The sequence below is a fragment of the Perna viridis genome, chromosome 8 (assembly GCF_037379345.1).
Source record: "Perna viridis isolate PV_CMFRI_1.1 ecotype Kerala chromosome 8, ASM3737934v1, whole genome shotgun sequence".
Classification (NCBI taxonomy): Eukaryota; Metazoa; Mollusca; class Bivalvia; order Mytilida; family Mytilidae; genus Perna; species Perna viridis.
In genome coordinates this window covers 12,138,072-12,157,176 of record NC_142452.1, presented here as the reverse complement: position 1 = coordinate 12,157,176, position 19,105 = coordinate 12,138,072, and positions in this window count along the sequence as shown.

Genomic DNA, 19,105 nt, shown 5'->3' with positions numbered 1-19,105 from the left:
TCAATCTCCTTACCATCCCCCCAAAACAAATATTGGTCACCCTTAATCCCATACAAAATATTTTAGCTAATCATTTTAAAAAGTTTGAAGGAAAATTGTCAAAAAACTGATGCCCTATCAAGGAAACAATCCTAAGTCAATCTTTTTACATGTGTATAAATCCATTAAAAGTCAAAATTATTTTCTGTGTAGATGTTTAGTCCAACCAAGTCAGTATAATATTTGAAAACAGTGTTTGATCTGTATTGTTTTGGAAGACTATAATCTGTTCCTAAAATTATACCTTTACCAATGACATATGTTCAAATTTGAAAATTTTGAATTTGAAAGATTTGATTCCCAACCAAAAACAAAGCCAAAAGCAAGATTTGATATGCAGCAGGCCAAGTTTAGGAGCTTATTCCATCTACGCCAGGGACTTACAACCTTACGGCTTTTCACAGCGCGCCAGAGGGTTGCATCCTGTTCTACATATCACATTATGCTGAAATTAATAATGAAGCCCCTAAAAAATATGTCATTTTAAAGGTATAATAAAAAGATCAAAAGGTAGAAGTGTAAATTAATCCTGGCTCTAAAGCAACATTTTGTGAATAATAAGGGCAATATTCTAAAATAAAAATTAACAAAAATTAGGAATTTAAAGGACTTTTTTGACAGTAAATATGGGCTTACATCTACTACTCAAAATGAAAGAAAACAATAAGTACACACCACCTGAAGGGGAATCCAGGATTTCAGGATAGACAAGGCCAAGTGAAGTAAGATGAGAAATATAAAATAAAAGATTCATGCTAAAAAATTGTTTAACCTATATTAAACTAATTATTTGGAAACCCTATTTCCAAGTAATAAACAGGCATGAATGGACTTAATATCTACACGCTTTAATTTTTAATCCACATGAGATAGAGGGAAAAAACATCAATCATTCATCAAAAGGTAGAGATGTTATAAAGGCAAGCATAAATCAATCTGTTATAACCATATCCCCCTCCCAAAGAAGTGCCCCCCAACTTTAACAAGCCATCATCAACTATTTCAAACTAAGCCCCCTCTCAAAGATTCGCTCCCCCTTAATAAGCTTTCATTAAATATTTCAAACCAAGTCCCCCTCCCAAAGAATCGGTCCTCCTTAACAAGCCTTCATCAACTATTTCAAATCAAGTCCCCCTCCCAAAGAAGTGCCCCCTTAACAAGCCTTCATCAACTATTTCAAACTAAGTCCCCTCCCAAAGAATAGCTCCCCCTTAATAAGCCTTCATTAACTATTTCAAATTATGTCCCTCTCCCAAATGATCTCATACACATTGTACCTAACAATAAAAATTGAGCAATGCTCACTTGTTGATACTCTCCCCCCTTCCCTTAGATACTGTAACCGAAACCCCAAGTCATTCAGATGTGAAAAAGGTCAAAAAAGCGTTACGAGATAGAGTGAAAGTTTCTTAAAATTCCATTCTGCAGTTTTTTAGGAGTTTTAAAAAGGGGGAGATGGGGGTCTAGAAATTTTAAGGTATATGTACTACATATGTATGGCTTTGAATTTTGTTTTCTAATTTTTAAAACAGGGGCTTTAACTTCCTTTTGCAATTAAAAGATCAAAAAGTGGGAGTGAGATTTTAAATTCTGGAAGGAGGGTTTTGAGTTTTTTTTTCTTTCCACATGGAGGGATGTGAAAAAAAATTGAGAACATAGAAAAATTTCTCCCAACCCAAACCCATAAAATCAAAGTAAATGAGCAGCCAGTCCCATACAAATAAACTGCTACTTTATGAACAAACAAGCCCTTGTCTGACATTTTTAAGTACTGCTTACTTTGTTTTTTATTTTTTGATAGAAACAGAACTGATTTTTATTTTAATTCTTAATTTTTATAGAATTTTTTTTTACCAACAACAAGGAAAGGGTCAACAAAGAACAAGTGAACAAAGACCATTCAATGGTGATTTAATTTTTTAATTTTTTTTTTTTTTTTTTTTTTTTTTTTTTTTTGGGGGGGGGGGGTGTTGAAAAAAATTAAACAGATAATTGGGGGCTTTGAAATTTGTTTCTGATTTTTAAACAGGGGCATTCAACTTTTATAAAATCAAAAAATCAAAAGAGGGGGGGGAAATTTTATTAAATTCTGGAAGGAGGGTCTTGAATGTTTTCCCTATATACATAAAGGAGTAAAAAATTGAGAAGATTTTAAAAGCTGTTCACATATAAAAAAATATTTTAATTCTTATCTTTTGATTTTTTTTTTTTTTTTTTTTTCACTTTTTAATTTTTGTTAGATGGAAGTTTTTTTTTTTCTATTTTTTTTTTTTTTGCTTTTTTTGTTTTTCATTTTTGTTAGATGGAATTTTTTTTCTTTTTTATTTTATTTTATTTTCTTTTCTTAGTTTTTAATTTTTGTTAGATATAAAATTGACTTTTAAACTTTTGACTTATTTTTTTTTTCTTCAAATTTTTGTTAAATCATAGAAACCTTTTAAAATCTTTAAATTCTTTTCTTTTCCTTTTTTTAATTCTTAATTTTTAATTTTTTATTCAAATTTTTAAATTGTTGTTAGAGAAGAAACTGTGGTTAAAGCAAGATCAAGGTGTTTAAAGGAGATCAAAAACAAAGAAAGAGATAACATGAAGGAAAAGGAGCATTCATTTGAAAAGAAAAAGATGGGGGGGGGGTGAAATTTTAAAGTATTACAGGAAAAGGGGGGTGACAAAAACAGACATAACAGGAGGTTTGAATTTTGTTTCTGACTTTAAAACAGGGGCATTCAACTTTCTCAAATCAAAAAATCAAAAGAGGGGTGACATTTTATTAAATTCTGGAAGGAGGGTCTTGAATTTTTTCCCTATATACACAAAGGAGTAAAAAATTGAGAACATTTTAAAAGCCTTTAATCTATAAAAAAATGTTTTAATTCTTATCTTATGATTTTTTTTTCAGTTTTCAATTTTTGTTAGATGGAAGTTTTTTTTTCTTTTTTTGTCGCTTTTTAGTGTTTTTTTTTTGTTTTTCATTTTTGTTAGACAGAATTTTTTTTTCTTTTTTATTTTATTTCATTTTTTTCTAAGTTTTTATTTTTGTTAGATACAAAATTGACTTTTAAACTTTTGACTTTTATTATTTTTTTCAAATTTTTCTTAAATCATAGAAACCTTTTAAAATCTTTAAATTCTTTTCTTTTCTTTTTTTAAATTCTTAATTTTTAATTATTTATTCAAATTTTTAAATTGTTGTTAGAGAAAAAACTGTGGTTAAAGCAAGATCAAGGTGTTTAAAGGAGATAAAAAAAAGAGATAACATGAAGGAAAAGGAGCATTCATTTGAAAAGAAAAAGATGGGAGGGGTGAAATTTTAAAGTATTACAGGAAAAGGGGGTTCTGACTTTAAAACAGGGGCATTCAACTTTCTCAAATCAAAAAATCAAAAAAAGGGGGTGACATTTTATTAAATTCTGGAAGGAGGGTCTTGAATTTTTTCCCTATATACACAAAGGAGTAAAAAATTGAGAACATTTAAAAAACCTTTAATCTATAAAAAAATGTTTTAATTCTTATCTTATGATTTTTTTTCAGTTTTCAATTTTTGTTAGATGGAAGTTTTTTTTTCTTCTTTTTTTTGTCGCTTTTTAGTTTTTTTTTTTTTTTTCATTTTTGTTAGACAGAATTTTTTTACTTTTTTATTTTATTTTATTTTTTTTCTTAGTTTTTATTTTTTGTTAGATACAAAATTGACTTTTAAACTTTTGACTTTTTTTTATTTTTTTCAAATTTTTCTTAAATCATAGAAACCTTTTAAAATCTTTAAATTCTTTTCTTTTCCTTTTTTTAATTCTTAATTTTTAATTATTTGTTCAAATTTCTAAACTGTTGTTAGAGAAGAAACTGTGGTTAAAGCAAGATCAAGGTGTTTAAAGGAGATAAAAAAAAAAGAGACAATATGAAGGAAAAGGAGCATTCATTTGAAAAGAAAAAGATGGGGGGGTGAAATTTTAAAGTATTACAGGAAAAGGGGGTGACAAAAACAGACATAATAGGAGGTTTGAATTTTGTTTCTGACTTTAAAATAGGGGCATTCAACTTTCTCAAATCAAAAAATCAAAAGAGGGGTGACATTTTAATAAATTCTGGAAGGAGGGTCTTGAATTTTTTCCCTATATACACAAAGGAGTAAAAAATTGAGAACATTTTAAAAACCTTTAATCTATAAAAAATGTTTTAATTCTTATCTTATGATTTTTTTTTTCAGTTTTCAATTTTTGTTAGATGGAAGTTTTTTTTTCTTTTTTTTTGTCGCTTTTTAGTTTTTTTTTTGGTTTTTCATTTTTGTTAGACAGAATTTTTTTTCTTTTTTATTTTATTTTATTTTTTTTCTTAGTTTTTATTTTTTGTTAGATACAAAATTGACTTTTAAACTTTTGACTTTTTTTTATTTTTTTCAAATTTTTGTTAAATCATAAAAACCTTTTAAAATCTTTAAATTCTTTTCTTTTCCTTTTTTTAATTCTTAATTTTTAATTTTTTATTCCAATTTTTAAATTGTTGTTAGAGAAGAAACTGTGGTTAAAGCAAGATCAAGGTGTTTAAAGGAGATCAAAAACAAAGAAAGAGATAACATGAAGTAAAAGGAGCATTCATTTGAAAAGAAAAAGATGGGGGGGGGGGGTGAAATTTTAAAGTATTACAGGAAAAGGGGGGTGACAAAAACAGACATAATAGGAGGTTTGAATTTTGTTTCTGACTTTAAAACAGGGGCATTCAACTTTCTCAAATCAAAAAATCAAAAGAGGGGTGACATTTTATTAAATTCTGGAAGGAGGGTCTTGAATTTTTTCCCTATATACACAAAGGAGTAAAAAATTGAGAACATTTTAAAAGCCTTTAATCTATAAAAAAATGTTTTAATTCTTATCTTATGATTTTTTTTTCAGTTTTCAATTTTTGTTAGATGGAAGTTTTTTTTTTTTTTTTGTCGCTTTTTAGTGGTTTTTTTTTGTTTTTCATTTTTGTTAGACGGAATTTTTTTTTCTTTTTTATTTTATTTCATTTTTTCCTAAGTTTTTATTTTTTGTTAGATACAAAATTGACTTTTAAACTTTTGACTTTTATTATTTTTTTCAAATTTTTCTTAAATCATAGAAACCTTTTAAAATCTTTAAATTCTTTTCTTTTCTTTTTTTAAATTCTTAATTTTTAATTATTTATTCAAATTTTTAAATTGTTGTTAGAGAAAAAACTGTGGTTAAAGCAAGATCAAGGTGTTTAAAGGAGATAAAAAAAAGAGATAACATGAAGGAAAAGGAGCATTCATTTGAAAAGAAAAAGATGGGAGGGGTGAAATTTTAAAGTATTACAGGAAAAGGGGGTTCTGACTTTAAAACAGGGGCATTCAACTTTCTCAAATCAAAAAATCAAAAGAGGGGTGACATTTTATTAAATTCTGGAAGGAGGGTCTTGAATTTTTTCCCTATATACACAAAGGAGTAAAAAATTGAGAACATTTTAAAAGCCTTTAATCTATAAAAAAATGTTTTAATTCTTATCTTATGATTTTTTTTTTCAGTTTTCAATTTTTGTTAGATGGAAGTTTTTTTTTTTTTTTTTGTCGCTTTTTAGTGGTTTTTTTTTGTTTTTCATTTTTGTTAGACGGAATTTTTTTTTCTTTTTTATTTTATTTCATTTTTTCCTAAGTTTTTATTTTTTGTTAGATACAAAATTGACTTTTAAACTTTTGACTTTTATTATTTTTTTCAAATTTTTCTTAAATCATAGAAACCTTTTAAAATCTTTAAATTCTTTTCTTTTCTTTTTTTAAATTCTTAATTTTTAATTATTTATTCAAATTTTTAAATTGTTGTTAGAGAAAAAACTGTGGTTAAAGCAAGATCAAGGTGTTTAAAGGAGATAAAAAAAAGAGATAACATGAAGGAAAAGGAGCATTCATTTGAAAAGAAAAAGATGGGAGGGGTGAAATTTTAAAGTATTACAGGAAAAGGGGGTTCTGACTTTAAAACAGGGGCATTCAACTTTCTCAAATCAAAAAATCAAAAGAGGGGTGACATTTTATTAAATTCTGGAAGGAGGGTCTTGAATTTTTTCCCTATATACACAAAGGAGTAAAAAATTGAGAACATTTTAAAAGCCTTTAATCTATAAAAAAATGTTTTAATTCTTATCTTATGATTTTTTTTTTCAGTTTTCAATTTTTGTTAGATGGAAGTTTTTTTTTTTTTTTTGTCGCTTTTTAGTGGTTTTTTTTTGTTTTTCATTTTTGTTAGACGGAATTTTTTTTTCTTTTTTATTTTATTTCATTTTTTCCTAAGTTTTTATTTTTTGTTAGATACAAAATTGACTTTTAAACTTTTGACTTTTATTATTTTTTTCAAATTTTTCTTAAATCATAGAAACCTTTTAAAATCTTTAAATTCTTTTCTTTTCTTTTTTTAAATTCTTAATTTTTAATTATTTATTCAAATTTTTAAATTGTTGTTAGAGAAAAAACTGTGGTTAAAGCAAGATCAAGGTGTTTAAAGGAGATAAAAAAAAGAGATAACATGAAGGAAAAGGAGCATTCATTTGAAAAGAAAAAGATGGGAGGGGTGAAATTTTAAAGTATTACAGGAAAAGGGGGTTCTGACTTTAAAACAGGGGCATTCAACTTTCTCAAATCAAAAAATCAAAAAAGGGGGTGACATTTTATTAAATTCTGGAAGGAGGGTCTTGAATTTTTTCCCTATATACACAAAGGAGTAAAAAATTGAGAACATTTAAAAAACCTTTAATCTATAAAAAAATGTTTTAATTCTTATCTTATGATTTTTTTTTCAGTTTTCAATTTTTGTTAGATGGAAGTTTTTTTTTCTTCTTTTTTTTTGTCGCTTTTTAGTTTTTTTTTTTTTTCATTTTTGTTAGACAGAATTTTTTTACTTTTTTATTTTATTTTATTTTTTTTCTTAGTTTTTATTTTTTGTTAGATACAAAATTGACTTTTAAACTTTTGACTTTTTTTTATTTTTTTTCAAATTTTTCTTAAATCATAGAAACCTTTTAAAATCTTTAAATTCTTTTCTTTTCCTTTTTTTAATTCTTAATTTTTAATTATTTGTTCAAATTTTTAAACTGTTGTTAGAGAAGAAACTGTGGTTAAAGCAAGATCAAGGTGTTTAAAGGAGATAAAAGAAAAAGAGATAATATGAAGGAAAAGGAGCATTCATTTGAAAAGAAAAAGATGGGGGGGTGAAATTTTAAAGTATTACAGGAAAAGGGGGTGACAAAAACAGACATAATAGGAGGTTTGAATTTTGTTTCTGACTTTAAAATAGGGGCATTCAACTTTCTCAAATCAAAAAATCAAAAGAGGGGTGACATTTTAATAAATTCTGGAAGGAGGGTCTTGAATTTTTTCCCTATATACACAAAGGAGTAAAAAATTGAGAACATTTTAAAGGCCTTTAATCTATAAAAAAATGTTTTAATTCTTATCTTTTGATTTTTTTTTTTCAGTTTTCAATTTTTGTTAGATGGAAGTTTTTTTTTTTTTTTTTTTTTTTTGCTTTTTTTTTTTTTTTTTCAGTTTTTTCATTTTTGTTAGATGGAATTTTTTTTTCTTTTTTCTTTTCTTTTTTTTTTAGTTTTTAATTTTTGTTAGATACAAAATTGACTTTCAAACTTTTGACTTTTTTTTATTTTTTTTCAAATTTTTGTTAAATCATAGAAACCTTTTAAAATTCTTTCCTTTCCTTTCCTTTTTTTTAATTCTAAATTTTTGATTATTTTTTTTCAAATTTTAAAATTTTGGTCAGAGATTGATTGATTGATTGTTGGGATTTAATGCCCAAGCAGCAATCTTTCAGCTATATGCAGGCGATGAACATGAAATGATGATGAAATGAAAAATGGGATGGGACACAAGGATAATGAGGTCGACAAATTTTGATTGCCTCTGGAAACAGGGAGAGGTGGGTAGGGTCGGGCAATTTAGCCTCCTGTGGCGGAGCCCTATGATTCCTACTCCAGGAGAATACCACAGTAGGGTTCCTTAACGTGCGAGGAACGTGGCATCTTTCCAAATTGGTGCACCACTATGGTTTGCGGACAGATTATCCGTATTATAGCCTGACAACCCCAGCATGTAACAAGCCAGGATTACCCCATTTCACCACCTAGGGCACACAACCCAGTTGCTCTGTGGGCAGAGCGCCCTAGCCCCCTAGAGTTCTGAGCACTATTTAGTCGCCTTTTACAACAAGCTTAGCACTTCTGCAGGCCTATTCTTTCAACACCCGGACCTGCACAGGGCTTTTGTTAGAGAAGAAACTGTGGTTAAAGCAAGATCAAGGTGTTTAAAGGAGATCAAAAACAAACAAAGAGATAACATGAAGGAAAAGGACCATTCATTTGAAAAAAACAGACGGGGGGTTGAAATTTTTAAGTATCACAAGAAGGAGGGTGAAAATTTTGAATTTTGTTTCTGATTTTTCAACAGGGGCATTAAACTTTTCTCAAATCAAAAAATCAAGAGGGGTCCCATTTTATCAAATTCTGGACGGATGGTCTTGAATATTTTTTTCTATATACAGGGAGTAAAAAAAGCCTCTTATTTAAAAAAAAATGTTTTATTTAATTCTTATCTTTTTTTTTTCATTTTTCATTTTTGTTCGATACAAAACTGACCTTAAAGCCATTGATTTTTTTTTTTTGATTTTTTTTTGTTTTGTTTTTTTTATTTAACTCTTATTTTTAATTTTTGTTTTAAGCTTTTAACTTTTGTTAGATACAAAACAACTTTTAAAAGCTTTTAATTTTTTTGTTATTTCTTGTATACTTAACTTTTAGAAATTTTTTTTTAGTTTTTAATTTTTGTTAGAGAAGGAGAAACTTAAAGCAAGATCAAGGTGTTTAAAGGAGATTCATTCATTAAAATGCTTTATTAAAATTATGTCTCAACAATTGTACAAGTCAAAGAAAAGGAAAGATTGATTGATTAATTGGTGTTTAAAGCCCAAGCACCAATATTTATCTTTATTCAGGTAATTAACATGAAATGAAAAATGGGATGGAAGAACAAGGAAAATAGGATCTACTTGTTTCGATGGTCTCTGGAAAAAAAGGGAGGTGGGTAGGGTTTAGGAAATTAGCCTCTTGTAGCGAAGCCTAGGCTCTTAAATTATATAAAAGGGGGGCTTTGAATTTTGTATTCTGATTTTAAATAGGGGCATTTCACTATTTTTACATAAAAAAAGGGGTGACATTTTATTAAATTCTGGAAGGTGCGTCTTGTTTTGTTTTTTTTTTATGTGGAGGAGTGTCAAAACAAATTGAGAACACTGGAAATTCTCTGCCAATAGGGGATGCTTTAAAAATAGATAAACAAATGGAGCTTCGAATTGTGTGTTCTGATTTTTTCAAAGGGCATTAAACTTTTTCCCAATAAAAATATCCAGAATTGAGTGTTGCACTCCATCAAAGTCCAAAGGAGGGTTTTGATTTATTTCTTACCTACATGGTGGGATAGGGGAAAAATGAGAACATTCTTGTGATGAAGGACGAGGAGTGTCCTGAAATATAAACTAATACAAAGGTGGGGTTTGAATTTTGTAAAGGGGCATTATTTTATTCTAAATAAAAGATCAAAAGGGGTAAAATTAATTAAATTCTGGAAGCAAGTCTTCTTGAAAGCAATTCAGGTGAGTCTAAAAAGTAGATGTGCATAAGGCAAGATCACATGGAGATGCTTTCAAACGAAGGCAGGAATCTAACAACACTAATCTGCTATCCCTTGTGTACCAGATAATCAGAGTGGTAGTAACATAAAGACAACTAAGCCACACCAAACATGCACACTTCCTTCATAAGGGGCACTGAGGTCAACACCACAACAGAGTTACAAAACATTGGCACCTGTGGTTTCTGAGAAGTTGATCTTGGAAGATTGAAAATCGAATGATTAGATAAATAATGGTAGCCAATTCATTCGATCAAATGTACCCAAAAAAGTATCATTTTTTACATACATAATTCCTACCTTCTATGATAAAAATCATCCGAGGGGTCTTTAAGTTGAAGTAGTTAAACAATATGTTTAAAAATATTACAGACGGTTGATGCAAAATGCAGTCAAAAGCTCAATTAAAAAAGATTCAGCTAACAAGTGAAAGAGAAAGAGCTATGAGCTATGATAAATAAATGTTGATATAAGAAGTTTGACCACAATGGACTTCAAGCAAAATTTGTACCAGTTTTTCTAAAATAGTAAAGTAAAACAGTGTCATGGTGTAAATCGGCCACATCGGACCCAAATTGGACCCTAAAACTACATTATTAGTAATCTCAGGGTAAAATATGAGCAGTGGCAGACCAATGGGTTACTTAACACTGCCTGACTTCACTTAATTGGAACCAAAAAGCTCCAATTCTTTTGAGGTATAAGCTTAAAATAAGTTGTGGTCAAACTCCTTCACTCATCAATATTTATCCACCATCTTCCATTTTTAACAAATTTAGTCCGACTGTAATCTTTTCACATATTGTTTAACTAGGTCTAAAACAACAAGATTGCTACGCATAGCCATATGTCCCCCGCTGCCACAATAAAAAAGAACTTGAAAGTGCAGAAACCCAATATATTTAAAATTTGTTGAAACAAAATTTCAAGTCAATATGATAAACTACATATGGTGACTAACAATCCTACAAAAATTGAACAAAATCCATCAAGCAGTTTCTGAAGAGTTGCTTCCACAAAGGGTCCATATAGTGTACAATGTACAAATTCAACAAAGTCCAATAAATTCTGCAAATTTTGTCAATTTATAATAGGGAGCGATGTGATCAACTACATATGGTGACTAACAATCCTACAAAATTTGAACAAAATCTGTCGAGCGGTTTCTGAGGAGTTGAGTCCACAAAGTGTTCCTATAGTTAAATATGTATAAATTCAACAAAGTCCCATAACTTCAATAAATTTTGTCAATCTAAGATAGGGGGCAATATGATCAACTACATATGGTGACTAACAATCCTACAAAATTTGAACAAAACCTGTAGAGCTGTTTCTGAGGAGTTGCATCCACACCGTGTTCCTATAGTAGTTTTTACAAATTCAACACAGTCCCATAGCACCTGTCAAATTTGCTGAATCATAATGGTTGTGCAATATGATCAACTATAAATGGTGACTAACAATCCCATAAATTTTGAACAAATATTCAATAAGTGGTTTCCAAGATGAAAAATCTACAAGATTGACCAGACAAACAGACCCACACATGTTATATCCCCTTTTATGACGCAGCGGGGGACAAAAATCACCTTGAGTTCCAGCTCAGGAGGGTACTCTTAAATTTTTAACCATACCCCCACCCCCCCTCCCAATAACAAAAAAAATTATTTTGAAGTTTACCAACAAATCAATACCACAATTTGAAAAGACAACCCCTCTCCTCCCCCCACCCAAATAAAAAAAACACTTAAAATATTCTCCCACAACTTCCAGGTTTAAAATATGCATAAAAAAAACAAGTCAAATATTCCTAGCTTGATATATCAACACAGTTTGCATATCTATCATACCTCAAAAATACCTAAATATTACGCCACCCCCCCCCCCCACCCACAAAAAAAAAAAAAAAAAAAAAAGCCTTTGTTTTTTCCGAACCACAAAAAAGAAAAAAAAGTATCTTAATTTTTTTCACAACCCCAAAAATACCAAAATCAATATGTTGCACCCTATGTCAAGCTAAAATACTCCCACTCAACCATTTCAGTCAAAGCTGGGAAAGGGAGACACAGTACAAGTCATCATCAGAAGCAATGTACCAAATATCTAAGCAATCCCGCTAATAGTAGCTGGGAAAACTGTTACAAAAATTCCCATTATGTACTACCTGAAAAATTACTAAGTTGATCAATAATCAGGAATTAGATGAGGGATGAACCTAAAAAGAGGAGACACAGTATAGGTCATCATGCAGAAGCTAATTCAAGGGGGCAATATGATCAACTACATATGGTGACTAACAATCCTACAAAATATGAACAAAATCTGAAGAGCGGTTTCTGAGGAGTTGAGTCCACAAAGTGTTCCTATAGTGAAATATGTATAAATTCAACAAAGTCCCATAACTTCAGTAAATTTTATCAATTCAAAAGAAGGGTAATATAATTAACTACATATGGTGACTAACAATCCTACAAAATTTGAACCAAATCTGTACCACAGTTTCTGAAGAGTTGCATCAACAACATGTTCCTATAGTATAGTTTGTACAAATTCAACAAAGTCCCATAGCTCCTGTCAAATTTGCTGAATCATAATGGTTGTGCAATATGATCAACTACAAATGCTGACTAACAATCCTACAAAGTTTAAACAAATATCAATTCAGTAGTTTTTGAGAAAAAAAGTCCACAAGTGTGACCAGACAGACAGATGCAAAGACACCATATCCCCTGCTATGAAGCAGCGGGGGACAAAAATCACCTTGAGTTCCAGTCCAGGGAGGTACTCTAAATTCTTTACCATACCCTCCCCCAAAATACCATTATTATCAAGTTTACCAACAAAAAAATACCACAATTAACCCCTCTCCCCCCCAAAAAAAAACACATACTTAAAATATACCCCCATAACTTCAAGGTTTAAAATATATGCCATTAAAAAATAAGTCAAATATCCCTAGCATGAAATATCATCAGCACAGTATGCAAATCTATCAAACCTCAAAAATACCAAAATATGAAGGTATAAATGTTATGAAAACTTCCATTAAGTAATGCCTGAAAAAAGTAAACAAGAAGTAAATGAGCAAGAAACCTGAAAAGGGCAGACACAGTACAAGTCATTATGCAAAAGCAATATCCTAATATTTAATAAGCATTTCTCCCAATAGAAGCTGAGAAATATGTTACTAAAAGTGTAGCGGACAGATGGATAGACGGACAAGGTGATTGCAATATAGCAATATAAATATAAAAAATTTTGCCCTAAAAACAGTCCTAGCATATTATAGCCAACATTTCTGAGTATCCCCCTGGGGTTCCCCCTAACCCACTGACCCTAATTATTTTCTTTACCTTACTCAATTGATTTTTATTATAGTTTTCAGAATAATGTATGCATGAACCTCTACAAATGATACCTTTCTGGTTCTGTTTGATCAAACAAATTGATTGAAATCATTTATCCAATCTTCCGATTTTCATTTTTCCAAAATTACCCTCTAAACCACAGGTGTCAGTGTTTTGAAACTCTATTGGGATGTTAATCTCAGTGCACCTTACAAAGGATGCATGCATGCATGGTATAACTCAGTTGCCAATACATCACTACCACTCAGTGATTTTCCAGTGCTGCAGGGCTAGCAGATTAAGTGTTGCTGGATTCCAGCCTTCTTTGAAAAGCACTTTCTTGTGATCATGCTTCATGCAGGTCTACTTTATAGACTTACCTAAAAAAAATTCAAAATAAGACAACAATTTTGTTTGATTAATAATAATCTTTTAAAATCCTTAATTTTTTCCTTTTAAAATTTAATTTTATTTATTTTTTAATTTTCTCTTTTAAAATTTTTCTTTTTTTTAATTTTTGTTAGATAAAAAAATGTCTTTTAAGCTTTTTTATTTTTTCCTTTTTTAAGTTTGTATTTTATTTTATCTTTTTTTTTTTAAATATTTTCCTTTTTTTCTATTTTAAGCTTTTATTTTTTTTTTCATTTTGTTTCCTTTTATCATTTTTCAATTCTTTTTTTATATTAAGAATTGTCTTTTAAGCTTTTTAAACATTTTTTTTTAACTTTTATTTTCTTTTCAATTTTTCTTTTTTTCAATTTTTGTAAGATAAAGAATTGTCTTTTAAGCTTTTTATTTTCCCCTTTTTCCTTGTTTTATCCTTTTTTTATTTCTTTTTTAGATGGCATACTTTGTTTTAAGGTTTCAAATAAATTAACTCTTATTTTTTTCCCTAAATTTTGTTTGATAAGGAATAGTTTTTTAAGCTTTTAATATTTTTTTTTTCTTTTTAATATTTTCATCATTTTTAAAAATTTATATTTTTTTTTTGATTTTTTAAAGATTTTTGTTAGATATAACACTGTGTTTAAAGCTTACTTTATTTTCTTATATTTTTTCTTTGCTTTTAACTATTGTTATATAAGTGTATTAAGTGTAATATGAATTCTTAATTTTTTATGCAAAATAACATGTACAGTGGATTCTTGTTTATGACATAGCCTAATTGTAAGAGAAATTAATGGAATTAAGAGTCTTTCAAAGAGAAAAAAAATCATTTGTTTTCAATAATAAATTGTATTTTAGAGATATTAATTTCAAACGTTTAATTAAAAATCATGTCTTAACTATTGTATGAGTAGAAAAAAAAGGACAAATGAAAGGATTTTATTAACATAGAAAAGGATTTCATGAATAAGATTGGTTGTTTTACTCATTAACATATTTTTTGGTAAATTTGACATGCATTCATCAGTTTAAGAGAAGTTACACATTAGACGATTGTCCCCCCTTTTTTTAAAGTCAAACACACAAAACAGAAAGAAAAAAGCAAAGCAAAAAAGTCTAAAAAAAAAAAAAGAAAAAAAAGGCTAAATAAAGCACATCAATCACTTAACCTGTACACTCTGGTACATCAAATCAGCTCAACATCTGTATATACTTAAAGTAAACTTTAAAAAAATTCATTTTAAATATATTTATGAAGAATAAATAATGAAGTATAAAGTTCTTATCCATACTCCCATTTAAACCAGAACCTACCATAAATCTAATTTGTAACCAAACACAGAGTACTTACTTATTTACAAAAAAAAAAAGTAATTTAAATAGGTCTCTAAGCAGAAATCTGCCCTACATTATACAAATGTGACTTACTTAAATAACACAGAACACCTGTGTCATCTTTTGGACACTTTCTCAAAAGTATGAACAACTTAGTCAATTATGACAAGATTATCATCATTGATAGTATTCAAATTTAAAGACAGTGATCAGAAGACCACGCCGGTGTTCTGTGGTAATGAAGTAGGTCACGTTTCATTAGTAAAGCAGATTTCTATTTTAAGAGCTTTGAGTCTGTACCAAACTACATTGCCAGAAATGATAAAGAACTACACAATTTTATGTACACCAGACCTGTTGACCTGTAGCGTATAAAAAACAGAAACTACTTCTACATAAAGCTGGTTGTGGTGCTAGGTAAATCACTACACATACAGAAAGTTAATAGCGGACAGCGCTTAAAACTGCTTTAAACATATTTTCCAACTATATAAAGCCACACGCCAAATTTGAAATAAACTCATCCATGATTGTAGCAAAATTCAGACAGACACAGTGACTCTTATACACAACTTGCCTGTTGAGTGGATGCCTAACAACAGCAATCATATAACGATAAGTCCAGTAAAGGTATGAAGATGGGCCAGTCTTATTGACAGTGCATTCCAAAAAACAAAACAAAAAATCTAAGAGTACGAGCTGTTCCATGATCAAGGTCTCAATTCCAAACTCGTGTATATATGAAACTGGAAAGATATAATTACCTTAGATGTTAGGGATTTAAAGCATATTTAAGCAGAATTAAATACCTTATAATCTTAACAATTATCAGCTTACCATTAAATTAATTGTTGTAAAATGTCAAAGTACTCATGTACTGAGTCAATAAATATAAAATAAGAAATTATACTGAAACCTAACAACCAGATTTTAATATGTATTTCTAAGGACAACTTTATACTGAGCTTAATTAATAAGAAAGATAAGTAGACTTACACTGAAAACTTAATTTCAACTTATGTTATCAAAATGAAAGTACATACTACAAACTGTACTATGAAAAGTTTGTCATCATGACCTGATTCTTATTACTAACTTTATGGGATTTAGTTTATACCAAATGATGTAAATAGTTGACATTAAAATTGGGAAGTTTTATTTGGGATCATTAAAACTTGAGGTATTATTGCAATTTCAGACATGTTAACTTATTTGTTGTTGGCAGATGAAATATAAAACAAAAATAATTGAGAAGTCAAGGTACATATACAATTGCATTTTGAAGAGAAAAAATACACACAAAAACCATATGAATATTGCACATCCTAACAATTACTGGTCTTAACAATTACTATTTAACTATTTTTTTTTAATGTGGTATGAAAATGAAAAGATACAGGAAATGATTCAAGATAAAGATATAGCCAGAACAATGCAATGTAGCTGATTATGGTCAGTTCTGTGATATAATAAAATGGCTAAATAACACATAGCCAAAAATCATAGAACTTACAATACAGCATACAAATACATAAACATTAAGTCAATATTGGAAAATCCAAATTAATTTACAAAATGGATTGACCTGTGCCCTTAAACAAAAATACCTTACAAGGATAAATACATGATAGTCTGTGCATATACAAGATCCTTCTTTTTTCTCAACTGCATAGCTATCAAGGAGACTGACTTATTAGTATTTCTTGCTATAGAATATTTGCATTGGCAAATGTCACCATTAATCTCTGGAAAGTTCTCTTCTAATAGGTTTGTCACATTTTGTTAAAGGCCTTTACATCATGTCCCACACAGACCTGGACAAAAATCTGAAATTAAAAAAATTAAATAAAGTGCAATAGTGTATTCAAAGATCATCATAGTTTCATCTTATTTTATTTTCGTTGGTATTGATTTTCTTTATTTGCTGAAAAAAAAAAAATTCCATAGTTATCGGTTACCAGAATTACTGTAAGTTTCTCAAAGTGGTCAAGTAGTGACCAGATTAAATCCACCTTTATGCATCATGTAGATATTTTCATTAAAATCAATTTCACATGCAGAGGAAACCAAAGGGTTTTTGAAGGAAACTGTAACTCATTAGTAACAAACAGCTTCTATGACCCTGTATTGCTCACTTAGTTCCCTTTTTTTTTTTTGCCTTTCAAGCACAATAACTCTAACAAGGAGTCTTCCTGCAACTTGATCCAACAAAGACTTTTGTAGGCCTTTATTGTAAAGATCATTTCATGAATTGAAGGATTTTTTCTACCATGGTATTCAAGATACTGGGCTAGGAACAGCAAAAAATCATCCTTGTTTCACCTTACAAGGACAATGACTCTAACGAGGAGTCATCGTACAACTTCGACCTAATGTAGACATTTTTATAGGCCTTATAAAACCATTTTATCAATCAACAGATTTTTTCTATCTATTATGGTTTTAAAGATATGGGTAAATAACTGCAAAAAACATCATTTTCAACCTTACAAGGGAAATAACTCTAATAATGATTCTTCCTACAACTCCAACCCAATGGAAAAAATCCTGTAATTCTGCATCTTAAGCGTGCTTTCAAATTCACTCCATCTCTTCAAGTGTTTAAGATATAGACAAAGTAAAGAAATTAACCCTGTGTTCTATTTATACCAATAATAGCTATTCTGTCAGGACTTTGTACATGTCCGAAACTAATCTGAAACTAGATACTCTTAGGAAGATGGGTGACCAAAAATCATCTTCATCAGAAATAAGGTTTCAGAGAAGAAGATTTTTTTAAACAGACAACAGACTACAAATGACAACAGCTGCCAAGTGATGTGCTTACATGAACATTTGGTCTAGATGAGCTAATAACATAATACAATAACTCATTCAAAAAGTAAGATATCACCTTCTTTTCTTTTGGTCTTGTTTAATAATAAAAAGAATTCATGGAAAATGGGAACCAAATAAAAAACTTCACAACAAAACCACTTTGCCATATTCAATTCTTTGATGTTTAATATAAGTTAATGTAGCAAAAGCAAATTCAAAACTGTTCATAATAAATTAAAACAAATAAAAAGCACTCAATATAAATGACAGAATGATGCTGTATACCCCACTACTTTGTTGCGGATGCATAATTATCAAGGCAGAGATAACACTCAATACTGATTGAAGGCAAATTAATTTGAGAATATTGCATGGCAAACAGAATGGTAATTTCATGCATAATTTGTTTACAAGAAAAGTGTGTAAAACTGAGTCAGCATTAATTTACAAAACTCAAGGACCATAACTCATAAAGAAGCAGCTCCCAGGAGCCTGAATCACTCACATGGTCATTTTTCACCATTCAAATGCAGTAACTTTTACAAGGAGTCATCTGACAACTTTTATCCCTGGAGACTTTTTTAGGCCTTATAATAAGGATCATTTCAGCAACTGAATGAATTTGGCTTAACCTAACAGTTTTGTAGATATAATGTGCAAAGAACTACTGTTTGAACCCTATGTTCTATTGTAAGTAACAGTGGCCATGTTTTTCCACAGATCATCATTTTTGAAAGGAAAAACATTAAAAATAGCAACAAAAAAAAAAAAAACTAAAAAGGGCAATAACTCCAACATGGCTTAACAGATTAAAAGAAAAATTTTACCTCAGATAGATCTAATCATGCTGAACACTTCTACCTTGTCAGAATTTGGCTAAACTTTATGGTGTTGGATATATATGTGAAAAACAACTGACTAACCCCTATGTTCTATTTTAAGTAACGACGGCCATGTTTTTGACATATCAAAAATTCCCAAGACAGTTCTATGCAGGATACCCCTAGGAACATTCGTACCAAGTTTAGTTCCAATTGGTCGAGTGGTTTTAGAGGAGAAGATATTTGACAGAAATAACATTAAAAATAGCAAAAAACATTGAAAAAGGGCAATAACTCCAACATGGCTTAGCGGATTAAAACAAAAATTTGGCCACAGATAGACCTCATCATGCTGAACACTTTTATTGACGTCAGAATTTAGCTAAACCTAATGGTTTTAGATATATATGTGAAAAACTATTGTCTGATCCCTATGTTCTATATTTAGTAACAGCAGCCATGTTTTTCAACGGATCAAAAATCCCCACAACAGTTCTATGCAGGATACCCAAAGGAACATTCACACCAAGTTTGTTCCAATTGGTCAAGTAGTGTCAGAGAAAGAAGAGTTAAAATTGTTAACAACGATGACATTGGACAACAGACAATGACGACGTGGATGCCAAGTAATGGCAATAGCTCACATGGCCCTCAGCCAGGTGAGCTAAAAATCAATGGAC